Here is a 24,311-nt window from a genome sequence, read left to right on the forward strand (position 1 = left end):
AATGGATACAAGTGGGAAGAGTAATTAGTCAAACTGCTAGCTAATAGAACAAGATATATCTGTATATTAGGAGTGCAGGACACGGAATAATGGGCTCAAGTTGCAGGAAGCCAGATTTCTACTGGACATCAGGAAAAACTTCCTAACTGTTAGAGCCATACGACAATGGAATCAATTACCTAGAGAGGTAGTGGGCTCTCCAACACTGGAGGCATTCAAGAGGCAGCTGGACAGCCATCTGTCGGGAATGCTTTGATTTGGCTTCCTGCATTGAGCAGGGGGTTGGACTTGATGGCCTCATAGGCCCCTTCCAACTCTACTATTCTACGATCCTATGAGTACACTTTTGCAGCCCTATAAATTATCTTTTTATCATTCATAATGTCACTTGCCCCCCTTTAGGAGGCACACCTTAATGTGGTGAGGGGGGTTGAGAGTGTTAAAGAAGCTGAGAGCAATGCCGTCAGGAGTCTAGACCAAGAGGCTAGACTCCTAGCAGGGGCACCCATGGCGGAATGGTCAAAGCTGAGACATCAGACTAAGATGCATCCAAACTCAGAGGAAGGCAATGGTAAACCACCCATCAGCTGTAAAGTCTATGGTATTGCATCCTACCTCCTGAAGGCACAGCAGATGATTCCCGATTTTAAACAGCAAATCGCATTTTTGCCAGTATTGTAAGGAGCAGATTTAACCCGCGAAAATGCATAACAGCGTGAGACGTCATTTGGATGACCGAAAAATAATGAACACACATAGCGGGCGTGTCACACATTTTGCAGTCATCTAGATGAGCCCTAGGTATGCCTTTCCTATCTAGTATGTATTTCTATAAATAAAGTAGCTTTTTTATTTTACTAAGTCTTAAATCCCAGTGATCTAAATGCAAAATGAAAAGCTTCCTCCCAAAATATTGCCCTGTGCTCTCAAAATGCTGCTGAGCAGCGAGACCAATTTTCTAGTTTAAAATGGGGATGGGGAACCTGTGGTCCTGCAGATGTTGTCAGACACCACCATCTCCATTAGCCTTACCCAGCATGGTTGATGGTCAGGGATGATGGGAATTGTAGTCTAACAACATCTGGAGGGCCTCTCCCACCACTGTCATGCATCATGGTTAGCCTTGAGAAGAGAAGACCGAGTAGAGATATAATCACACTCTTCAAGTACTTGAAAGGCTGTCACACAGAGGAGGGCAGGATCTCTTCTCGATCATCCCAGAGTGCAGGACACAGAATAATGTGCTCAAGTTATAGGAAGCCAGATTTTGGCTGAAATCAGGAAGAACTTCCTACTGTTGGAGCGGACAACAATGGAACCAATGACCTAGGGAGATGGTGGGCTCTCCAACACTGGAGGCATTCAAGAGGCAGCTGGACAGTCACCTGTTGGGTGTGCTTTAGGATGGATTCCTGCATTGAGCAGGGGGTTGGACTTGATGGCTTTTTAGGCCCCTTCCAACTCTACAAATTCTATGAATCTATGATCCCCTGAAGGATTAGTCAAAATGGAATGCAGCCCTCAGGCAGGCACAATAAAAAAGGCATTCCATCCATACTCTAGAAATGACAGTAAAAACTTGCTGTTTCATTCTAAGTATGTGAAGCACACCACTGATCAGTAATAATGGAAAAGGTCATCTGAACCTACAATGACTACTATTTCTGCCTATGCAGTTAGGGTGAATAGCCGGGTGGTGTACCAAGCTAGTGACACGCCCATTTAATGGACTGCCTACCCTACAGGTAGCTAATGTGAGGACCTCCAGATATTGTTGGATCACAATTCCCATAATCCCTGACCAACTGGCCATTCTGGCTGGAGCTGCTGGGACTTGTAGTCCAACAACATCTGGAGGGCACCACATCAGCTACCATGGGTTTACCTACCCTAACTCCATGGCTGACAAATTTAGACATTACTGGCAGGAGCATGGGAGGAGCAACCACAATCTGCAAGCAAGCAGCCTGTTCAGCCAATGCTGCTCCAATGGCAACCATATCATAAACTATGTCATTGGAAAGTCCCTGCTCCTTCATTCTAAGTGCACGGGGCATGTTGCTCAGTGGTAAGGGAGCAAGGGAGTCCAAAGCTGCAAGATGTGTTTGTCCATCCTTGACATTAGGGAAGCAATGGAGGCTGGTTCACAACCTCAATCTCCCATCAGCCTGCTGCCACCTCCCTGCCTTCCTACTTACAACCAGTCCAGGGAAGCTTCCTCCTCCTGTGTCTCAGAGTTGCCATTATAGAATTCGGGAGGAAGGAGGATGGGGACAAAACAAGAATTTGTTGTTGTTTGTTGCTATTATTATTGATGGTGGTGTTATTCTTATTGTTGTTATTGTTATTAAATAAGTCACATTTTTTCAGAATGAAACTCAAAGCGACTTATAAAAAAAATATACAGAATAAAAATATACAGAATAAAGATCACAGTAAAAAAAATAAAGGAAAAAAAACCAACAGTATACCAAGCAAGTGGCCATACTACCCTGAACATGCCCGATCTCATCTGATCTCGGAAGCTAAGCAGTGTCTGGCCTGGTTAGTACTTGAATGGGAGACCACCTGGGAATACCAGGTGCCGTAGGCTTAGAGGAAGGCAATGGTAAACCACCTCTGAATACCTCTTAGCATGAAAACCCTGTGAATATATCCAAAAAAGATTCATAGGGGCTTCATAAGTCGTAATCGACTTGAAGGCATATAACAACTAATACCAAGCAAAAGTCAAAAAGCAATGTAATAAATAAATCACAATATGCAATTCAAATACAGTACAGCATACAGTTAGGAGTCATCTTACAAGCCTAAGCCTTATATGTTGGTCTTCCCTGGACTACGGTTCATAAGCTGCAACTAGTGCAGAATGCGGTGGCTCGCCTGATTAAGGGCAGTCGCCGCCGTGACCATATCACCCCAGTCCTTAAGGAATTGCACTGGCTACCTGTGGTTGCGCAGGCCAAATTTAAGATCCTGGCTTTAACTTATAAGGCTCTTCATGAGGCCGGCCCACTCTATTTAAAAAGTCGCCTTCACTCGCTCCAGGGGCGCCAGCTTACAAGATCATCCTTAAATGGCTCACTTCTTATACCTCCAGTAAAAGAGGCGAGGTTGGTGAGGACAAGGTCTAGAGCCTTTTCTATTGTGGCTCCTATGCTTTGGAATTTGTTGCCAACTGATCTCCATCAGGCCCCCTCCCTGCTATGCTTTCAGCGGACCTTGAAGACCTGGCTCTTTACCCAGGTGTGGGAAGGGGATTAGGCTGGCATATTGCAGTTCTTGGGGGGTTAAATTCAAATTTAGGCTGGCATATTGCAGATCTTGGGGGGTTTAAATGTTTAAGCTTTTAATTTTTAATTTCTAATTTTTAGGATTCTGATTATGTCTATATGGAATGTACTTGTGTTTGGTTGCAAGTCGCCCAGAGTGACAGATTAACCTCTGCCAGATGGGCGTCTAACAAATCTCATAAATAAATAAATAAAATTAGATAAAGGGACATCCTCGCCTCATGGATATTCTTATAATTACCACAGCAGAATAGTACAAAATAAAAACTTAAAAGAGGTATAATTCTAAAAGGAAAAATATATATAATAAAATAATCCTTTAAATCTCTTGGCTCTGCCTGCCTGTCATTGGCTCAACCTAGACCTCCTGTTGGCCTCCCTGCTTTCCACCCTACTATCAGTCCTAATGGGCACCAGGCACCACTGAAGGGAAGGGTTGGGAGTATGAGCTGCATCAGGTCTGCTCCCAAGGAAAGCTGTGACCCTTTGCAGAGTTACTGCTCAGAGTGATAGAGTGTGTCAGAGGCTAATACAAGGATACATCAAGGGGAAGGGCCATAGCTCAGGGGTAGAACATCTGCCTTGCGTGCAGAAGGCCATCCCTGACATCTCAAGGTAAGGCTGAGAGAGACTCCTGCCTGAAACTCTGGAGAGCCACTGCCAGTCAGTGTAAACACTGCTAAGCTAGATAGAGCAATGGCCTCAATATAAGACCATGTTCCTGGGTAAAGAAGCCAGCAGGTGAATAATGTTGACCATGAACCACATTGTAATTGACTGTGATGTGTATTTAACTACCTAGTAGTCCAGCATTTTCTGCCAAATGGTGTGGAGAATTTCAGTAGCATTATCTTTATCAGGCCTATGGCTCTGTGGCAGCATACAAGCATTGCATACAGAAAATGCCATGTTTCATCTTCAGTGAATAAGCCTGGAGATCTACAAAAAATAAGAGTAAGCGACTTGGACTAATAGTTTGACTTATGACGTAGATTCATATCTGTAATGCTAATTGTCCCTAGAGAATGTGGCAATTATAAAATAACTTTTTTGCCTATGCCAGTGCTCCTGATGGGCATCCCACTATGGAATCGTGTAATTTTTTTTTAATTTGTGGAGTACATTGTACTGTCAAAAGGACATCATGTATAATAAATATTCGTCAACGTGTATCACTCACATGGGCTGCATGACTGATGATGAGCATGCATACTCCAGAAATGAATGAGAAGCTTAGCTAGATAAACGGTGCCTTTCAATGTTTGGTTGCACACATACATTGCCGTTAGCTTTAAGCAATGCCAGTTCTTTCATGCAAGCCTTCCTTGTGTTTGCATATGGCATTGCTCATAGCTAAACTCAAGGTGAGAGCCAGTGTGGTTCTGTGGATCACATGATGGATTTAGATCTGCAAGGACTGCCTTTGTACCCTACTTGCCCAGGAATGTATAATCTTTATATACTGCCATATGCATTCTGGGATTTAAAAAAAAACAAAACTTGGACTTATTTCCACAACAGATTTAATGGTCATTCTCCCAAAAGGCATAACCCAGGCATGTCGCATGAGCTTTCAATATAACAATCATGACAGCTTTGACAAGACATCGGCCTCAGTTTTCCACTCTGTAAAATGGGTATATTGATTATCTAGTTTAAGGGGTTTCTATAAGCGGGTATGAAGGAGAACATTACTGCAATACAGTTTTTGTATGTTAGCCTTTAGTAGGATTATATACATTCCATTATTTTTATTGATTAATTTACTCATAGAACTAACAAGCTTTTGCTTAGTGAGCCCAAGTCAGCTAACAATACAAGTTAAAACGGTAAGTTAACAATTTAACAATAGCAATAAATAGAATCATAGAATCATAGAGTTGGAAGGGGCCTTGTAGGCCATCGAGTCCAACCCCCTGCTCACAGCAGGAAATCCACAGCTAGAGCATCTCCCGCAGATAGCTGTCCAGCCTCTGCTTGAAGACATCCAGTGAAGGGGATCCCACCACCGCCCTTACTGTCAAGAAGTTCCTTCTAATGTCCAATCTGAATCTACGCTCCTGCAACTTAAAACCATTAGACCTAGTCCTACCCTCTGGGGCAGCAGAGAACAAATCTGTACCCTCCTCTATGTGACAGCCCTTCAGGCACTTAAAGAGTGCAATCATGTCACCCCTCAGCCTTCTCTTCACCAGACTGAACATGCCAAGTTCCTTCAACCTTTCCTCATAAGACTTGTTCTCCATACCGGCTATCATCCTCGTCGCCCTCTTCTGGACCCACTCTAACTTGTCTATATCTTTCTTAAAATGAGGCGCCCAGAACTGAACACAGTATTCCAGATGAGGCCTGACCAATGCAGAATATAGTGGGACTATTACTTCCCTCGACCTGGAAACTATAGCTCTGTTTATGCAGCCCAAAACCGTGTTTGCCTTTTTTGCCGCAGCATCACACTGCTGGGTCATGTTCAACTTGCGATCCACTACAATTCCAAGGTCCTTCTCACACGCACTACTGCTAAGCTGGGTATTTCCCATCCTATACCCGTGCATTTTGTTTTTGTGGCCTAAATGCAGAATCCTGCATTTGTCTTTATTGAATGTCATTTTATTAATTTCAGCCCAATTTTCTAGTCTATCCAGGTCCCTTTGGATTTTATTCCTGTCTTCCATTGTGTTAGCTATCCCTCCCAGCTATCCCTCCCAATACAATAAAGCTAAAGCAGCAAGAGAAAAGATTTAAATATGCAGTGAGCAAAAATAATTATATCACAATAATTAAACCAGTTCAAAAAAGGAAGCACACAAGAACATGAAACTAAGAAGTACATGAAATGAAACAGAGTTTGGTACTGGAGATGGGATTCAGCACAAAAAGAATCCCAGCTTTCCTTTAAAAGAAAAGGTTTCTAATCCTTATGGATGCAGTGATATGCTTGAAAGTATACGAGCAACATCTGTTGAACTCATAAGGGCCAGTAACTTGATTGTTAAAAATAAAAAGCTGAAATTCTTCAGCTGATGAACTCAGATCCTTATACCAAATTCTACATTTTTCTGAAACTAGAAGGGTTCTTGGTACATTCTTTTGTCATCAGAGGTGAGCTGATGTATATTATTTATTTCCTCTGTCCTTTCCCATTTCTAGCAAAAGCAAAGTAAAATAAGCAAAATAATCTGACATTTGGGCTCACATGATTCCTAAGAGGGCTGCCCATCCTGCTGTCCCCCAGTTACTTGTTGAGCAGGATAATCCCAAGCATATATGTGCAACAGAATGTTCCACTGAGTTCAATGCGATTGACTCCTTAGGAAGCATGTTTAGAACTGCAGCCAAGGTGATCCTCTGGCAAAACAAACCACTGACATTGGGCTCAGCCCAGGTCAGCCAACCTGATGCTCACCACCTGTTTTGGGCTACAACTCCAATCAGCCCCAGCATGCAGGCTTGGGTTGATGGGAGTTGTAGTCCAAAACAGCTGAAGGTCACTAGGTTGGCAAAATCTAGCTCAGTGCCTTACAGAACAAGCGTTGCTCTCCTTGCCTTTTTTCAGTGGCCAAGCCATAGGGATGCCTGGAAATGCAAGTCTCAATTAACAAAGCACAGATGGCATTGCAAACTCAGTCTGCATAGGAGCAGAAAACTGGGAAAGTGCAAGATTCATCTTGATTTTATTGGTTTGCCTTTCCTGAAATGCCTTAAGTTGCAGAGTGTATACATTTTTGCTTTCTTTCCGAATCGTTATGTGATGGTGAACATCAGCTCAGAGTTCACCTGAGGGGGCCAAGTCTAAGGTTGGCACGAATCGATGCCTCTCTCTGTTTAAAGGCAGAAGAGATCAAAGGGATCAAAAGATCGGCATATAAAAATAGGTTCTTATGAAGGAGGTCCTTTAGAGAAGAGTCCGCTGAGGTTCGTTCCCATCCCCAAGCAGGCCACCACTCCCTCAGCATCTTATGTTGGCTTGCGGAGAGAGAAAGACTGAAGCACTTTCAGCATCTAGTAGAAAAATATTCAACCAAAAAAGGGGGATCTCTCTATACGGCTTTTGTAGATTTTAAAACCGCATTTGATCTCATACCCAGAGACAAGCTCTGGGAAAAACTTGAGTCAACCGACATCGACAGATGCCTCTTAGTTCTCATATGCTGTCTCTGTGAGAACACCAGACTGCGTATTAGGTGCAACAACGCAGGCCATCTAACTAAGCCAATTTCTACCTATGAGGGTGTCAAACAGGGCTGCGTCTTAGCCCCAACTCTATTCAATTTTTATATAAACTCTTTGGTTGGCTCCTTGGCACAGATTGCATCCCACCCTCCTATACTTGCCAACAAACCCCTAGCAATACTACTGTATGCTGACGATGCAGTCCTGCTATCGCGGACAAGTATTGGTCTGCGTCGACTACTACGGGCCTTGGCAGATTATTGCTCCAAAGAACGGTTAGTCATCAACCATGAGAAGACGAAAGTACTCGTGTTCACCAAGAAAAAGGTGAGGCACAACTGGCAACTTAATGGACTTTAAATAGAACAGGTTTCTTCATATCGATATTTGGGGGTGACCTTCCACTCCTCAGGAGCATGGCATCTTCATGCAAAGAATACCATCACTAATGCCCAGAGAACCTCGAAGGCTCTTTTGTCATTCTTTCATACTAAGGGAGGTCAATATGTTCCCTCTGCTTTACAAGTCTTCGCAGTGAAGGTCATCTCTCAAATGCTCTATGGTTCTCAGGCACTGATATATTCCAAATCTGTGTCCTTTGAACCTGTCCACACCCAATTTTTAAGATCCATTTTTGGGACACCGACGTGTGTCTCAAATAATATTCTAAGACTGGAAGCTGGTCTCCCTACAATTGAGGCCCGCATTTGGAAATTAAGAATAAGGTTATGGTTAAAATTGCGGTTCTGTCCCGTGGGCTTGGCCCCGCTGGTACTTTCTGACTCTTACTGATCTAAATGGCATAAGTCCTTGATTGAGAAACTTGCAAATCTTGGCTTTTCTCCTCCTGCGATTTTCACGCTGGGCTACTCTAAAGCGTGGCTGGCTATATCGCAACAAATCATGGACATAGAACTACAAAGACATCAATCGTCGACAACATTTAAGGATGATTCTTCTTCCCACACTAGGGGCTTTGCGCTCCCGCATTACTTCAGCTCACTACCTAATGTGAGATACAGAAAAGCATTTACATTGGCGAAGTTCGACGTGCTCCCATCTGCTCTATTAGAGGGCAGATATCGGGGAGTTCCCCATACGAAGCGATTATGCCCCTGTGGGATGGGACAAATTGAAACAGTAACCCCTGTACTCTTAATTTGCTCTTTTTATCATGATCTCCGCCTCCTGCATATAACCCCAATCATCAACTTGATTCCTGGCCGGGACCTTTCTTTTTATACCACTTATCTTTTATCGGGTCAATAACCTCAAATTACGTGTAGTGTCGCAAAATTCTGTGCCATGGCAATTATCCATCGAAGAACATTGTTAGCCCAGCTGCCAATACAGCCATGATTATAGTTAGCAAATGTATTATTTTAATCAGTTTTATATGATGTTCGATATTGTATACTGGTCTACGACCGCAAATAAATTTATTCATTCATTCATTCGACTGAAGCACTTGAGTGAGCCAAGGAAACCTCATGAAAATGCTGGCGAATAGCAGGGCTGGTGTGAAAGAAGTGAAAAGCCAGCCTGGCTGGGAGGGAAACAAAGACTCGCACCAGGTCGATGGATAAGAGAGGCTGTGTGCGGCTAGCTGAAATGGACTAAGGAGGCAGAGCAGCTGAGGACTATAGGGCTTAAGTGGAAAGGAGGTCCCAGGAGGGTTAGGGGCTGTGAGGCAGCAGATCCAAAGGCAGGAAGGAGGAAAGGGAAAGATCCCGCTACAATGTGCCTACTTTGTTCCAAGTCAGGAGTGGGCAGCCTTTTTCAGCCTGAGGGCCTCATTCTCTTGTGGGTTACTTTCCAGGGGCCGCATGCCAGTGGTGAGTGTGCCCAGAGGCAGAAAGTGGGCAGAGCAATGGGCATAACCCATTCCAGTCATGCAAAAGCCAAGGGATCCTCTAGACACACGCACTGCACGTGCATCTCCCCATCCTCCTTCCAGGCAAGCAAAGGGCCTGATCACTGTTCAAGGGCACATTTCAGCCAGAAAGAGGACTCGATGAGGATGCAAAGCAAAGCTGGGGAGAGATGTGGTCTGGGGAGGAGACAAGACTTTGGGAGAATCCTGAGGGCCAGATAGAGAGGCCTGGACGGCTACATTTGACCCCTGGGGCCCGAGGTCTCCCACCTGTGATCTAAGGGAAAGACAGTTGAAGAGGGTAGAGGGTAAAGCCACCCCTCTGCAAAGGAGGCTGGACAAAAGCGAAAGAGGAGCTGGGGAAAAGGTCACACACAGCTTAGGGCCAATATGAGCTATGCAGTGTTGGTAGGAAAGGTGCAGAAATGCTTGGGAGGCAGGAAGGCTCAGTTTAAAGCCATCATACATCATCAATCCAGACGGGCCACCCTAAACATGAAGGCATCATTTTCCAACACAATGCTACATCCCTGTAGTTCTTAAAACAACCCTGTCAGGTAGGTCCACAGCCCCATACTGCAGATGGGGTAACTGAGTCCAGGGGACAGTGAGAAAATGTGTGGGAGAAGAAAATGTGTCATGAAAAAAGAAGACAAAAATGGGATGTAGCTTTGCATAAAATGTGCAGGTGCTAATTTATATGCAGTGGTACAAATTTAGAAATAATTACCATAATTTAAATAGAAATACAGTGGGGAAGACAAATGACTGTGAGCCTGCCCAATCTCCTATCCGGGCGCTATCTGTCGATGGGCAGTTTCAATGCCCTCGCTGTTTTCAGTTCTTAGGTTTCTTAGTGTTTAAATTGGACTTGGACCAGAGGGCCCTTCATATAGAGGACTGTCCTCTGCAAAGTAGGGCATATGGACATCCTATTTTAAGCAGCCTAGAAATGCTAATCCTTTAAGCCAACTATACCGGACATGTGATGCATTTTCCTGTGGAATGCCAAGGGGAAACAGCAACCCTATAACCTCCAGGTAATGGGAACCTGTCATCCCGGAGCACAGAAGTGTCAAGGGCAGCAGGTAAATATATTGTCTGAAATGTATAGGAAGCAATGGGAAATAAAGACAGAGAAATATTCCAGTCTGGAAGGCCGTGTCCGTGTTTCCCCCATGATTTAATAATTCACGGTATGAAAACCATTGACCTTTCAGCGCTTAACTTATATTTAGGTGTAGCAAGAATGTTAATTACACCTTTGCTGTTTTATTGAGCAACATTAGCATACAAATAGGCCATCAATAACCAATTACTATCTGGGGCTCTGAGAGCAGAGCACCACAGGATCAAGTGGGGCTGCAGCTGCAGAGAGAGAGAGAGAGTTGCCCTTCTTAAATAGATGAAATATTTCGTGGCTGGGTAAGGAAACTATGGGGGGGAAACAAAAAGGAAGCCATCAGGAGTGTGTCTTCACATTTAATTCTAAGGCCGTTAAGGTGCCGTGGTGGAGTGGCTAAGACAGCAAGCTATGAGCCAGAAAGTCTCCAGTGCAAATCACTTCTTAGCTGTGAACTTGCTAAGTGACTGTAGACAAGTCCCTCTCTCTTGGACTCAGCTGCCTCTTTTGAAGGGTGAGGCTATGGACCTACCTTATAGGGTTGTTTTGAGAATTGTACATTTATTGTATGTGAGGCACACATTGGAATATTATACGAGAGCACAGTGCTATCACTCCTACTCATTTGAAATCTCTCCTCAAGGTTCACCTTTCCCAAGAGGCACGTGGCTCAACCTCCTAGTTCACATGCCCTACTGAAATGGACAGAGCAATCCTATAATCCTGGGGCGGAGACTTGGATCCAGAACTGGCCATTGACCATTGAGAGGGGCTGCCACTTGTCAATCACATGACATCATATGGCATCAGGTGAATCAAATTTTAACCCACACCTGCAAAGAAAGAATTGGAATCACATTCTAAGGGTGCTTCAGATTCTTGCCTTCTTTCTTTGCAGCCCTGGCTTTATTTATTTTATTATTTATTTATTATTTGATTTATACCCTGCCCTTCCCTCCATTAGGAGCCCAGGGAGACAAAAAAAAAAGCACTAAAAAGACTTTAAAACATCATAAAAACAGACTTTAAAATGTATTAAAACAAAATATCTTTAAAAACGTTTTTTAAAAAAACTTTTAAAACATCTTTTTTTAAAAGAAAAGGTTTTTTTAAAAATCTATTCAAGAATTCAAGCCACAGCTACAGGTGCAAAACTGGGAGCACAGTTAAAAGGTCACTTTCACACCATACTTTTAAAGCACATGTACAGCACACGGCTTCCCCCAAAGAACCTTGGGAAGTGTAGTTTAGAACATAAGAACATAATAAGAGACAGCTGGATGAGACCAATGGCCCATCTAGTCCAGCAGCCCGTTCTCAGTGGCCAACCAGAAGCCTATGGGAAGTGCACAAGCAGGACCTGAGTGTAAGAGCACCCTCCCCTACTGCGGTTTCCAGCAACTGGTATTTGGAAGTATACTGCCTCTAACTATGGAGGCAGAGCATAGCCATCATGGCTAGTAGCCATTGACAGCCTTTTCTCCATTTGTTAAAGATGCTGAGAATTGTAGCTCTGCGAGAGTAAATTACACTTCCCAGGATTCTGTGTGAGAAGCCATGTGGTTTAAATGTGCTTTAAATGTATGGTGTGGAATGGATGTGCATTCCCGGTTCTTTCTTTAATTTGGCACTTTTTGACTTTGGAGACTTTTTCTGTAGGGCAACAGGGAAAGGCACCAAATTCAAAAGGTGCTGATTTAAGGCAGTAGCTGGAAAGGAAGAATTGGGGAGTGCATTTCCAAGTTTTCCTCTTGAACTTGGCACTGCAACTTTACCTGTCCTGCTCCTGATATCATGTGACAGGTAATGGACAGGTGAGCACATGTTGAGCTAAACCATGTAGTGAGCCAAATGGGGAAGACTGGTGGCCCTAATGAGGCTTGTGGGCCAGAGATTCCCCACTGCCGCTATAATCACAGTTACACTAGGACACACCACCACTACACTGGTGGAATGTCCGCTAGTGCTGGGCCAAACATTTCTCCTGTGTTTTTTAAAATAATTTGAATCAATTCATGAGAAAAGAAATTGCACTTGAAAAATGTCAAAGAGAGAAACTGGTGAAATTTCCATGCGTGGGGTAGGATTTTAATGCTTTTATCTTGCTTTTATAGTGGTCCAGGCATGTTTATGAGTGTTCTTTCTTTCATTCTGCAAATCATGTCGCCAGAGGTCTCATCCGCGCTCTGCAACCTTCTCAGGTGCCTGGGCTTCAACTAAAGCTCAAAAGGCAGACATCATGATAAACCTCAAGGGCAGATATCATGTAGGAAATCTTCCCATGGGGCTTTTTTTCAGATCAGGAATATCAGGCAGCCAGGGAGGCTGCAGGCAGACTGGGGAAACAGTTATTGGGAAGTAAGAAAAACATATATAGCACCCTTGGGCACCTTACAGTTGCAAAGTAGGCTCAAAGCCCTGCCTGGACCAATATTCTAATTCAATTAACAACAACAACAACAATCTTTCAGTTTAACATGCCATATTAAGGGCTTTCCATGTTTATTTAAGCTCCAAAATTCCAGGAAATTACAGCTATTAAGGACCATGCCCTTAACAGGTGTGCTATTTGGGCAATATGGAAATGATATAATATCCTATCCTGTGTAGTTCCAGCTTCACCAAGTTCCCAGGTGCTGTACTCGTGGCCAAGTTAGTACTTGTAACATGGAACAGAGAAGGGGAGGAGGACCTTTTTGGCTCCATGAGCCAGATCCTTGTCAGGATTGGCCTCGCAGGCCAAACTTGACAGGTGGGCAGGCCTGTCCACCTGTCAGTCACATGACATCTTTCAACTCTTTCAAAGTAAGTTATTTCTTATTCAGTGCAGACTGGTGGCTCCCAAGTCAGTGGGGCAGTGAATCCACTCTGGTTTTTCGTCTGAGCTTTCAAGGGTCTGTGGGAACATTATGTTGCCGAGCACCTTAGGATCAAAAGAACTGATTCATGCCTTAGTGCCAGCATCTTTGGCTTTGACTGAGAATGAATGTGGCAGTTGGAGTGATGCTGTGGCAGCACTCTATTTATGCAGCACCTTTCAGCACCTTGGACAGCTCCTTGAATGTTCAGACTAAAACCTGGAGTGCCTTCACTGCCCCACAGCCATTAGAGCCACCAGTTTCCACTGCTCTTATACCCTTCTGCCCCAAATTTGGCATGGAGCATCTACAAACATACCTCTCTTATGCTGCCGAGTTTCAAGTCAGTCCATGGAATTACTTTCTAACTGTAAGCAACAGACCTTATTCCCCATTCCCTACGACTTCTGGGATGTGATTCAGCTGACCCACTCTTAGTTAACCTAGGGCTAAGTGACCTGAAACTAGGCAGAAAAATAGACGCCTCCCTGATAATGCAGGGTCACCAGATATGTGACGAGTTCTGCTCATGTTCAAGCAAACATAAGTACAATCCTCCTGCACACCTACCACTCAACTACACAGAGAAGGTCAGGGACTGAGAACATGGGGCTCTACACACAGAGATGCTGGCAGCGGAACATGTGCATGTGCCTCGTCTCCCATCCACAGATATAAGGTTCATGTGCACAGGCAGTAGATGGTGGCCCATTGGCACTGCACTGCCCCAACCCTCAATCTGCAGCCAGCCCCCGCATGCCTGCCTTCTTACTTACAACCAGTCCAGGGCATAGCACTGCCTGACAGTTTCCTCCTCCTTAGTCTCAGCCAGGAGTGTAGTCGTTCATGGTCTCAAGGGGTCTTAGACCCCTTACATTTTTGGGAGCCAGGTCCCAGCAGGGTTCCTATGTCTCCAGTGTCATATGAGCCAATCAACATAAAAGGGGAGTGTGTTAACTGCTCAGAAGAGTCTTCTAACTTGTTTCCTGGTTGTTTCCTGCTGATTGGAGCCAATCAGAGTGAAAGGAGTTCCTATTAGTTCCTATTTCAAAAAGCCAAGCTGTGCAAAGTGACAGTTCTGTCATTAAAGAAGAAGAGACAGTGAATCCTGATGATAGCACCCCATCTACATCATCAAGCAGTTTGGTAGCAGCAAGGGATGAACATGTAGACACTGAACTCAGTGATTCAAGCAATATCTCTGAAAGTGAGAACGGACAGTCAAATAGTGACAGTGATATAGAAACAGAAAGCCTATCCAGATTATTCTATAATCTCAGAAGGCTGTATAATCCTAGAAGAGGCATGACTGTGACTGTTATGAAGGGGGCATGTCTATGAAGAGACCCTGCACTTCTGAATTTGCCACTACACTACTAGTACAGTAGTCTGCGTTTGTGTTGGAATTGCTGTTTAATATTTTTTTTAAAAAAACTTTTTTCTAAACAATATGTTTTTAACCCTTTTTACTTAGGATGTTTTAAAAGCTTTTTTAAAAAAATGTTTTTAAAGCTGTTTTGTTTTAATGTATTTTAAGGTCTGTTTTTATTATGTTTTAAAGTGTTTTTAGTGCTTTTGTTTGTCACCCTGGGCTCCTACTGGGAGGAAGGGCGGGATATATATCAAATAATAAATAAATAAATAATAAAAATAGTACTGCCATTGCAGAACTCAGCAGGGAGGAGAATGTGGACAAAACTAGAATCAGTTGGCTCAGGCTCCACCTGTTGTTGGCCACCCTGCCTCCTGCCCTACCAGTCTCAATGGGCAACAGCCATAACTATGCTCGGGCAGATATCTACTTTCATTTTAAGTGCACTCAGGCAATTCCATAGCCCAGGGGTGAGAAGGCGGCCTCAACACAGTACTCTGGGTTGATGAAATTATCTTTGCTGAAACTGGAGAACTGTTTTGCATGAGTCATTTTTGGCTAGAAGTCCAAACCAGCTTCAGATACATCTCTGTTACCAGTAGATGGCCACCAGCTCGGATGGCTTTAAAAGAGGATTAGACAAATTCATGGAGGATAAAGCTATCAATGGCTATTAACCCTGATGGCTATCTTTTACCTCCACTTATTAGTTGCTGGAAAACACAGGTCCTGCATAAGCACCTGGTTGGCCACTGAGAACAGGATGTTGGACTAGATGGACAACTGGCCTGATCCAGCAAGGCTCTTCTTAAGTTCTTAGTAGTGTGTCCCCTGCATGTGGGACACTGCCACAACCTGTCAAGTAAGGGATGGGGAGTCTGTGGCCCTGCAGGTGTTGCTGGACAACAGCTCCCTTTATCTCTCACTATTGTCCACACTGGCTGGGGCTCATGGAACCTGGAGCCCAACTGCCTCTGGAGGCCACAGGTTCTCCAGCTGAGTGTTGAGTAAGATGAGGTTGTTCAGCCAATTTCCCCTATTTATTGGAGAGGATAAGGAGATAGCCTCTAGCTGCAGGTCTCTGAGTGTTCTACACACAAATCTCTTTCCTTTCGGAGTGTCTGTGGGGGGAAGACAACACAGTGCATGTGCACCCATGTGTGTTAGATTTCTTACAGCGACATATCTGTGGGCCCTGCCAGCACAGGGAAATTTGGGAGCGACCCAATCCCAGCCCAGTGAGTGTACATCAGGAACAGGCTCACACTGGGAATGTTTTAAACATGAGAAAAGAGGCTCTCCCAACATTCCTGGAGTAATATTTGTAGCAATGTTTTCCTTTCCTTTTTTTTTTAATGTACACAGCGGGAAATGTTATTCACAATAAAAGGCAACTAAGATCATGGAATGGAATCGTAAGGATGTGGTGCCATGCTGTGGAAGAGGAAAATGTATTAATAGAATCACAGCTCAGCAGGGCAACTCTGCCACCTGTGCCCGCTATATAAATAGATGTCTATAGTAAAAATTCTTGCTGAGGCAACCAAGAGAAGAATCTTGCAATAGCACCAGGGAGATTTAATCCATGTAACGTAATCATTAGTGAAAAGAAGTGTCTTAAACATTCTCATGTGGAGAGTCATCTAAATTATAATTTTAGGCAGGCCATACCTACTCATTGGCTGCAAACACACTTGCGATTATACTGGCTTCATTCTTTCTCCACTTCTATTTTTTGAATCCGGGTACACATGGCATTTGTTATGCTCTGCCCCTTTTAACTCCAAAACCTGGGATTTTTGAGATTGGATACGTTTTCCCTTCAAGCCAGCTTCACACCAATTTGAAAACTGTTTGGTCTATCAACTCGTTGCAACTCCAAAGTGTGTCCAATGGACATCAGCAGTGGGGCTGGGTGTATTCCAGCCAACAATAAAGCCTGGTGCAGATTCATTTCAAACTGCACCCAGACAAAACTATTAAGCAAATAGTGTCTGTCAGCTCTTCACTGAGACAGCAGTGTCGGTGGGGGTGCAGGCAGGGCTGGAGATTCCTTGGTAATTGCCAGGCCGTAAGTCCTCAGCTGGCAGCTTGGCTATAAATCTGCCAGGCTAGCAAGGAGGAAGCAAGATAAGGGCAGAGGCCGTTCAAAGCTTACGTGCCAAGCCAGAAATCCAGAAGAGACGTCAGTGAAGGTCTGGGTCTAGTTTGCCGAGAGATCAGTCCAAGTGAAGGTTCAGGGGATAGGAAGACACACAATGGTCATGCCTGACGTTGTAGTCAGCAACAAGCTGAACCCAAGGTTTGACTTTTAAAGAGCAGGTTTGTCAGCAGGTGTGAGCCATCAGCGTTTTGGCCTTAAGTGGACAGGCCTGCCCCTCTTCTGCCTGACCTTCTGTTGCCTACGTTCTGCAGGTGAGGGTGGAGTCTCCTGTTCACTGGCTGCATCTGGCTGAAGGGCTTCAGCTGTGTCTGGGGTGCTCTGCAGCTGAGGGGGAGAAGGAGCTGGGTTCTCAAGAGTTTCCTCCATTTCTCCTTCTGGGTCTGCTGCTTCTGGGTCTGCTGCTGTTACTCCCGAGTCATCCTTGTCTGATGAGTCCTCTGACAGGGCCATGACAGTGTGCATGTAGCCATTGGTTAAGAGGATTACTAGCTAGTGGCTCAGTTTGGCCACTGGATGTTTTCCCAATACCCAGGAAATATCTGAATCTTTCTTGTGGGTTCTGAAGGGGGTAGATGGCATATATGTTCTTTCCTGCCAAATAAGATATGTGCGTGTGTGTTTTCTAAATAATAGCAGTAGATAGTGGGAAAGCCATTGTGGTGTAGCCATCAACAACATAGTTTGTGGAAAATCATACATCTCTTTCTATCTTGTCTGTTTAGAATCTAAACTTTAGGTCGACAAATACCCATGTTTGTACAGCCAGTATGGTGTAGTGGTTACAGTGTTGGACTTCAGTCTGATAAACCACAGTTCAAATCCCTGCTCAGCCCAGAAACTCATTGGATGTCCTTAGGCCAGACACCAGTTCTCAGGCTAACCTACCACACAGGGTTGTTGTGGGGGTAATATGGAGAGGGGAATAAATAGATAAGATAGGGAAAGTGCCATTTGGGACAAACTAAAAGAAAGAGCCAGAGAGAGAGAGAGAGAAGTAGCTCTGTGCCCTGAACAGCATGCATCTTCAAGGATCTGATGTGGAGCTGTTGATTTGCTAGTAGGAGTGTTATGCTGTCTGACTCCTCCTAAACCCAACATGCATATGCCCAAAGGTGGGCAGAAGGCAGATTAGGACCTACTGATGTGTTTCTGAGTGATTTGCAGAAGATCATCAAGGTCTTCCAACTCCTAATTGTTTAACCATAGCAACAACAAAGTCACTTTTTCCCCACCTAAATTAGCAGTGGTAACACAGCTGAAGCTCTGCTCATGGCCAGAGTTTGATTCCAATGGAAGGAGGAAGTCGAATCTCTGGCAAAAGGGGTCAAGGTCCACTCAGCCTTCCATCCATCCGTGGTCAGTAAAATGAGTACCCGGCATATGCTGGGGGGTAAAGAAAGGTCGGGGACGGAACTGGCAATTCCACCCCATATATATGGTCTGCCTAGTTAACGTCGCAAGACGTCACCCTAAGAGTCGGAAACGACTCCCACTATAAGTGCAGGGACATCTTTACCTTTACCTTTAACTAGAGGTAGAAGCACACTCACTCGTATGCTGGTTCCAGTGCATCTTTCTGTTCTGAAAATGGGGGCACACGATGCTAGTCAAATCCTGCCCCTTTTTACTGTAAAACCTGGTGGGAGCAGCTTGAGTACAATGCTTTTTAATTCAGCTTCATAGAGATTTTGCAACTGATCGGCAGATCAACCCGTTCTCCCTCCAGGTGTGGCTAATGGAAACGCCTTGTTCTGGCGACTAGTATGTTCACAGCCTAGAAGTGGATTTTTGTGAGAAAGGGTGGTTATCTCAGTTTGTTTCTGGTACAGAAAACAAATTCCTGCACTCAGAGGCACCCAGTTCTTTAATGTTATCTGCATGAGTGATATCCAGCTATGTCATACTTAGGCTCTGTACACACTCTCATTTTATGTGCATCAGTGTGCTCCCACAGCTGGTTTGGAAAGTGGTGTACACACAATGTTAGCCTCAATCTATATCTATCCTGTGTCTATCATGTCATTTTGATGCATTTTTCCGCAAACCAGCTTTGATCCAAATTGAGAAAAGGAACAACCTAGCTGCATTTTAAGCTGGTAATGCGTACACTGCCTTAGTGAAGCCTCACTGAAATCAATAGACTTTACTAACTTTTTACTGTAGACTATACTGAGCTAGATGGGCCAATGGTCTGACTCGGTATATGGCAGCTTCTCCTCCTCCTGTAGCATCCAGCACAATGGCTGGCAAGAACACTCACTGACAGCAGCTTCAGAATGGGCCATCAAGCGCAATCAGGCAAACACACAGCGGCCTTCATGTTCAGCCAGCAGTACTGAAACACCATGTTGAATGAAGGAAGCTAGACATCCTGTGCACCTACTATGCACAAGTTTCCTTTTGGACATGGTGCTGCACCACCGACCAAACACAGACATCTCAGTGCATTTGAGTGGGCTTCATGGGATGTCATGGGTAAGCTTAGCCAAACTATGCCTCACTTATGACTTGCGACACTTGCGCCGCTACAGGAGGAAATAACGGAGCCCGTTTTTGCAACACTCCCTACGGTCACTGCAAGAATGGAGAACTGGATCTAGTGGTGTGGAAGAAGACCTGGGCAGCTGCCAAGGCTGCTGTTCTGCCAGCATCCTGAACTAAGCCAAATCTGAACTTTGCTTTCCTTGGCAGTTTTTTTGCATGCATTCACCCAAGCTAATGAAAGCAATAGGCTTCGGCGCATGCTTAGCTCCGTGTCTTGTGGATATTGTGCTGGGTTGGTGTTTGTATTTTTTTTTTAAACTCACTGTGTAGTGTGCCAGAACATTTCTGAGAAGTCTCTCCCTTCTTTGTCTACACGACACACCTCTTAAGGGTGGCAATAAGTAAATCTGTCACCGGCACATTGCATGTAGCTCTTTATTGCCATGGCTACCAACTAAGAGATAACGAATCATCAGCTGCAAGATTTTTTAAAAATGGTAAAAACAAAATAATGCTGAAATCATTCTGAATAGCATAACTAGGCTGAGGAAGATATTATTTTTCTTAAGTCAAGTGCATGTATAAATATGTGAGTGTGCGTGTGTATATTCAACCTGCTTTCAAAGTCCTTCCTGTATTTAGCATTAAGGGTTTTGCAGCTGGTTTGGAAGCAATTGCTCTTCAAATTCTCTTTAATCCATGTCAATCATTTCCCAGAGTTGATCATTACCCCAGACTTTAATTGCCTCCACTCGCTTATATGTTATTACATTTAAAACATAACAGATTAACAGGGGGCCACCAGCTACACAACCCTTTGGAAAATTAAATTAGAGAAAGAGAGAGAGGGAGGGAGAGAGGGAACCCAGGCTATCATTAATGGAAGTAGACTTTGATTCCAAGGCCATACTTGCTTTGTAACTATAGCTCGCACCTATATTTACTGACAAACATGAAAGGAGCCGATTTGTCATGTTACTTCAGTTTCACAGTGTGATTAACATGGACTTATTAGAAGAGGTGTGTGTGTGTGTGTGTGTGTGTGTGTGTGTGTGTGTGTGTGTGTGTGTGTGTGTGTGTGTGTGTGTGTGAGAGAGAGAGAGAGAGAGAGAGAGAGAGAGAGAGAGAGAGAGAGAGAGAGAGAGAGAGTGCATGTCTGTGGCTGCATACACACCATACATTTAAAACGCATTCCTTCCCTTGAGGAATCCTGGGAACTGTAGAGCTATAGTTCTCAGCATGCTTCACCAACTACAGGATACTTTCAAGGAAGTCATGTGCATTAAATGTATGGTTGTGCCCGCAACCGGAAGGTTTGTGCTTAGTGCCAGGGAATGGCTGCCTTTCACACATGCCAAGGAGAGGGCAGCCCTTTCAGGTGGACTTCTGCCAGATCTGGATCGGAGTCTCTGAGACTCTGCTCTGCTGGGGACAGCAAGAGGAACATCAGCTGGAATATGTTATTGTTCTTGATATTATTATATTAAATATGAAATTTTAGTGTTTTATATTGTATTGTGGTTGCTTTGTATTGTAAGCCACTTACACACACACTAGGAATGGGTGAGAATTTTGATACCATTTGCATTTTAAGCTGAATTTATCAAATACACACTTTCCGAAACAATATGAGAACCGAAACAAGCCATCCTTAGAAATTCGCATTTATTCGAATTTTGTGATGCAGTTCACCAACTAAACAATATTTCCAAAAATGCATATATTAGGGGAAAGTGTGCATTAAAATGAATATATGAGTGAAGATAACATGCAAAAATGCATTAGATAACAATAGATGGCTCGCAAAAAATGTGTACCTTTGTTAAAACTGCTTACAAAAATGTGTTTATTAGGAGAAATTTGCCATAAAACTTCATACCATATTTCTTGCTTTACTTGATTGTTTCATTCTCTTGATATGGATTCAGGATTCAGGACAGACAGGAGGAAGTGCCTCTTCCCACAGTTCATTGTTGACTTGTGGAATTCACTGCCACAAGATATGGTGACACCCATGTGGAATAGACGGAATTAGACAAATTCCTGGAAGGCTACTAGACAAGATGGCTGAATACTACCCTCCAAGACCAGAGCCAATTGCTGGAGAACAACAGTCAGAGATAGGGGGCTTTTGCACTCATGTTGTACTTGTGGACTTCCCAAAAACATGTTGGGCTTGATGGGTCTTTGGTCCCATACGTCATGGCTCTTCTTATGAGATAGAGAGAGAGAGAGAGAGAGAGAGAGAGAGGTCATGCATTCTGTTTTTCAGAGGGCAGTCGTCTATTGGAAAAGCTGTCAAAGGACAGCCCTCTATCTGAAGGCATCCTCTGCTTGAAGGGCTGTTTTGTCCAACTCTAGTTTAAAGATTTAAAGTTTAAAGAACCATCAGTAGGGAGAGCAACGGGAGCTCTGAACTTAACCATCAACAATTGGCCCCCACCTAGAGAGCAGACTGAACAGGCATCCCATCATAGTCTTGTTTCCCAATACTGTGAGATGTACTGTATTTCTGTTCAAAATACAGTAATTATTTCTAAAAAATTACCATTGTATCTCTCTACATATACATTTGCATGTGCAAATTTTATGCAAATCCTCATTTATCCCCTTTTTTGGGTGATGCATATTCTCTGCATTCTTTTGGCAATGCATAAGTGACCCCCTAGATGGATAGTTAGATGAATGGATAGAAATAGAGATGGATGGATGAGTGGATGGGTGGGTGGATGGATACATATATATGATCCATTCCAAGAGAGGCCTTGAAGAGCCACTGCCGGTCAGAGCAGAAAGTATTGGGCTACATGGACTGAGATGGTTCCGACTCTGTGTTGGATCTGACTTCAGATGTTCATATGATGGTGTAGTCCTCTTCATTAAGGCCCCAATACAGAGATCCTTAATATTCACCACCTGATGCAGCATACAGTCACTAAAGTCTTGGAAAACCTCCTATTTCGTGCCATGTGTCATTGTGGCCACGATGCACACCTGGTGGAAACACAGGAAATACAGGAAGCTGCCTTGTAGTGCATCAGACAATTGGTTTATCTAGCTCAGAATTGTCTACCCAGAATTCTTTAGCTTTATCAGACCCAGGTCCCACCTTTAACCCAAACGTGCATTTTTTTTACCATATATTTATATGGTGGAGTAGTGCTGCTGTTGTGACCCATCGTAGATCAGGCCATGACCTGGAAGGGGCCCTGACCCACCAACTGAAGACCAATAACTGAGAGGAGTTCTCCAGGGTTTCAGACAGACATCTCTCTCAGCCCTGCCTGGAGATGCCGGGCATTGAACCTGGTACCTTCTCCATGCAAAGCAGAAGTTCTGCCACTTTGCAGTGGCTCTTCCACTTAGCTGCAGTCTTTCTCCTAAGTGGTGGGCTGGTTTCACTTCATGTATCACAATTTGTACAAGCCCTGAAACGAGCTTTTGCTGCTCCAGCTCAGTTGACTCTAGTGAATAGGTACAGCTAGTGCTTTTTTTTGACTGGGATATCACGTCTTTTTTTACTGCCCATGGAAACCATATTGTGCTGGCACCCACAGCACTTTTATCAAGATATAAGCACTAGTGTAGTGGCAAATTCAGAAGTACATGGTCCCTTTATGATAGTCTCCCTTGCTCTCTCTGCCATCTCACAAGTCCACACTCCACTACAACAGATGTCTCTAGGAACCAATCAACATGAAAGAGGAAGCTGTTTGTTATCTACTGAGAAAAGTATTCTCAGTGGCTGACTCACCTCCTTTCACTGTGATTGGCTGCAATAAGAGTGAAAGAACATTTCCAAGGGCATCTGGTTGGCCACTGTGAGAACAGGATGCTGGACTTGATGGGCTAGCCTGATCCAGCAGGCTCTTCTTATGCTCTTAAGAAGGACACTTCTCAGTGGCTAACACACTCCCTTTTCATGCTGATTGGCTCATACATAGGGACCTGGCTGGGACCTTGCCCCCCAAAAAGTAACAGGTCTATCACCTGCTGAGACCTCAGATGACTACACTCATGGATATAGGTTTTTACCACAAAAAAAAGCACTGGGTATAGCCTTCTCCAACATGGCACCGTCCATGTTTTGGACCATAACTCTCATCAGCCCTGTACTGGCTGAGGCTAATGGGAGTTGCAGTCCAAAACATCTGAACAGCACCAGGTTGGAGAAGGCTGGATAAGGGCCTAGGGTTCTGAATGGATTGTCCTAAGTCAGCCTTTCCCAACTAGTGGGCCACCAGGTGTTGCTGGACCACAACTCCCATCAGCGTCAGCCAGCATTGCCAATGGCCAGGAAAGATGGGAATTGTGGTCCAACAACATCTGGTGGCCCACTAGTTGGGAAAGGCTGTCCTAGGTCAAAAGAAAAGAAGTCTTTCAGTCCAAAAAGAAATCATCTTCATCTTTTTTTTAAAAAAGAATATTTTTCTAGTGTAAAAAGGGCTCTCATTTGTTGTAGTATGTGGGGGTTGGGGGGGAGGACACTCTCTGAGACAAGATAGATATACATTCATCAAGGGAGGGAGGAAACAGTCAGCTATGTGTTGCCTGACGAGATTCCAGATCTGTTTTAAGATTGCCAAAGTGGCTGGGCAAACATCTGGTTCACACAGAGAGATTTATTCAACTGTGGGTAACACTGAGCACCCACACCATCACCCACTTGCCCTCTTTGGAGAGGGTTTCTCACTGCCGTACATCAGAACAAGGCATGTCACACTTTGGAATATGCTTCTCTGATGAGAGATCCCTAAGAGTAATCAATCTAAGCTGCTTAACCTTTCTTGTGCACCCAATTGTGTGCTGTCTAAGCAAAGACAGCATACGAAAGCCCATTCCTCACATAATCCAAGCCACCTGTGCATTTGAGTAAAATTTCAGATTAAAAGCCAGCCGTTTCAAGATTGGGCGAATGATTGTTGAGTTCATTATTTTAGATCAATATATGAAAGTTAGCCCTCTCCACAA

The 24,311-nt window shown here is 44.1% G+C and overlaps 1 pseudogene; it reads left to right on the forward strand.

Annotated features, from left to right (window-relative positions):
• Nucleotides 1-2,474: 2,474 nt before the first annotated feature.
• Nucleotides 2,475-2,593, forward strand: LOC133376014 (5S ribosomal RNA; annotated as a pseudogene).
• Nucleotides 2,594-24,311: the final 21,718 nt, after the last annotated feature.

Source organism: Rhineura floridana, chromosome 1, assembly GCF_030035675.1.
Source record: "Rhineura floridana isolate rRhiFlo1 chromosome 1, rRhiFlo1.hap2, whole genome shotgun sequence".
Taxonomy (NCBI): Eukaryota; Metazoa; Chordata; class Lepidosauria; order Squamata; family Rhineuridae; genus Rhineura; species Rhineura floridana.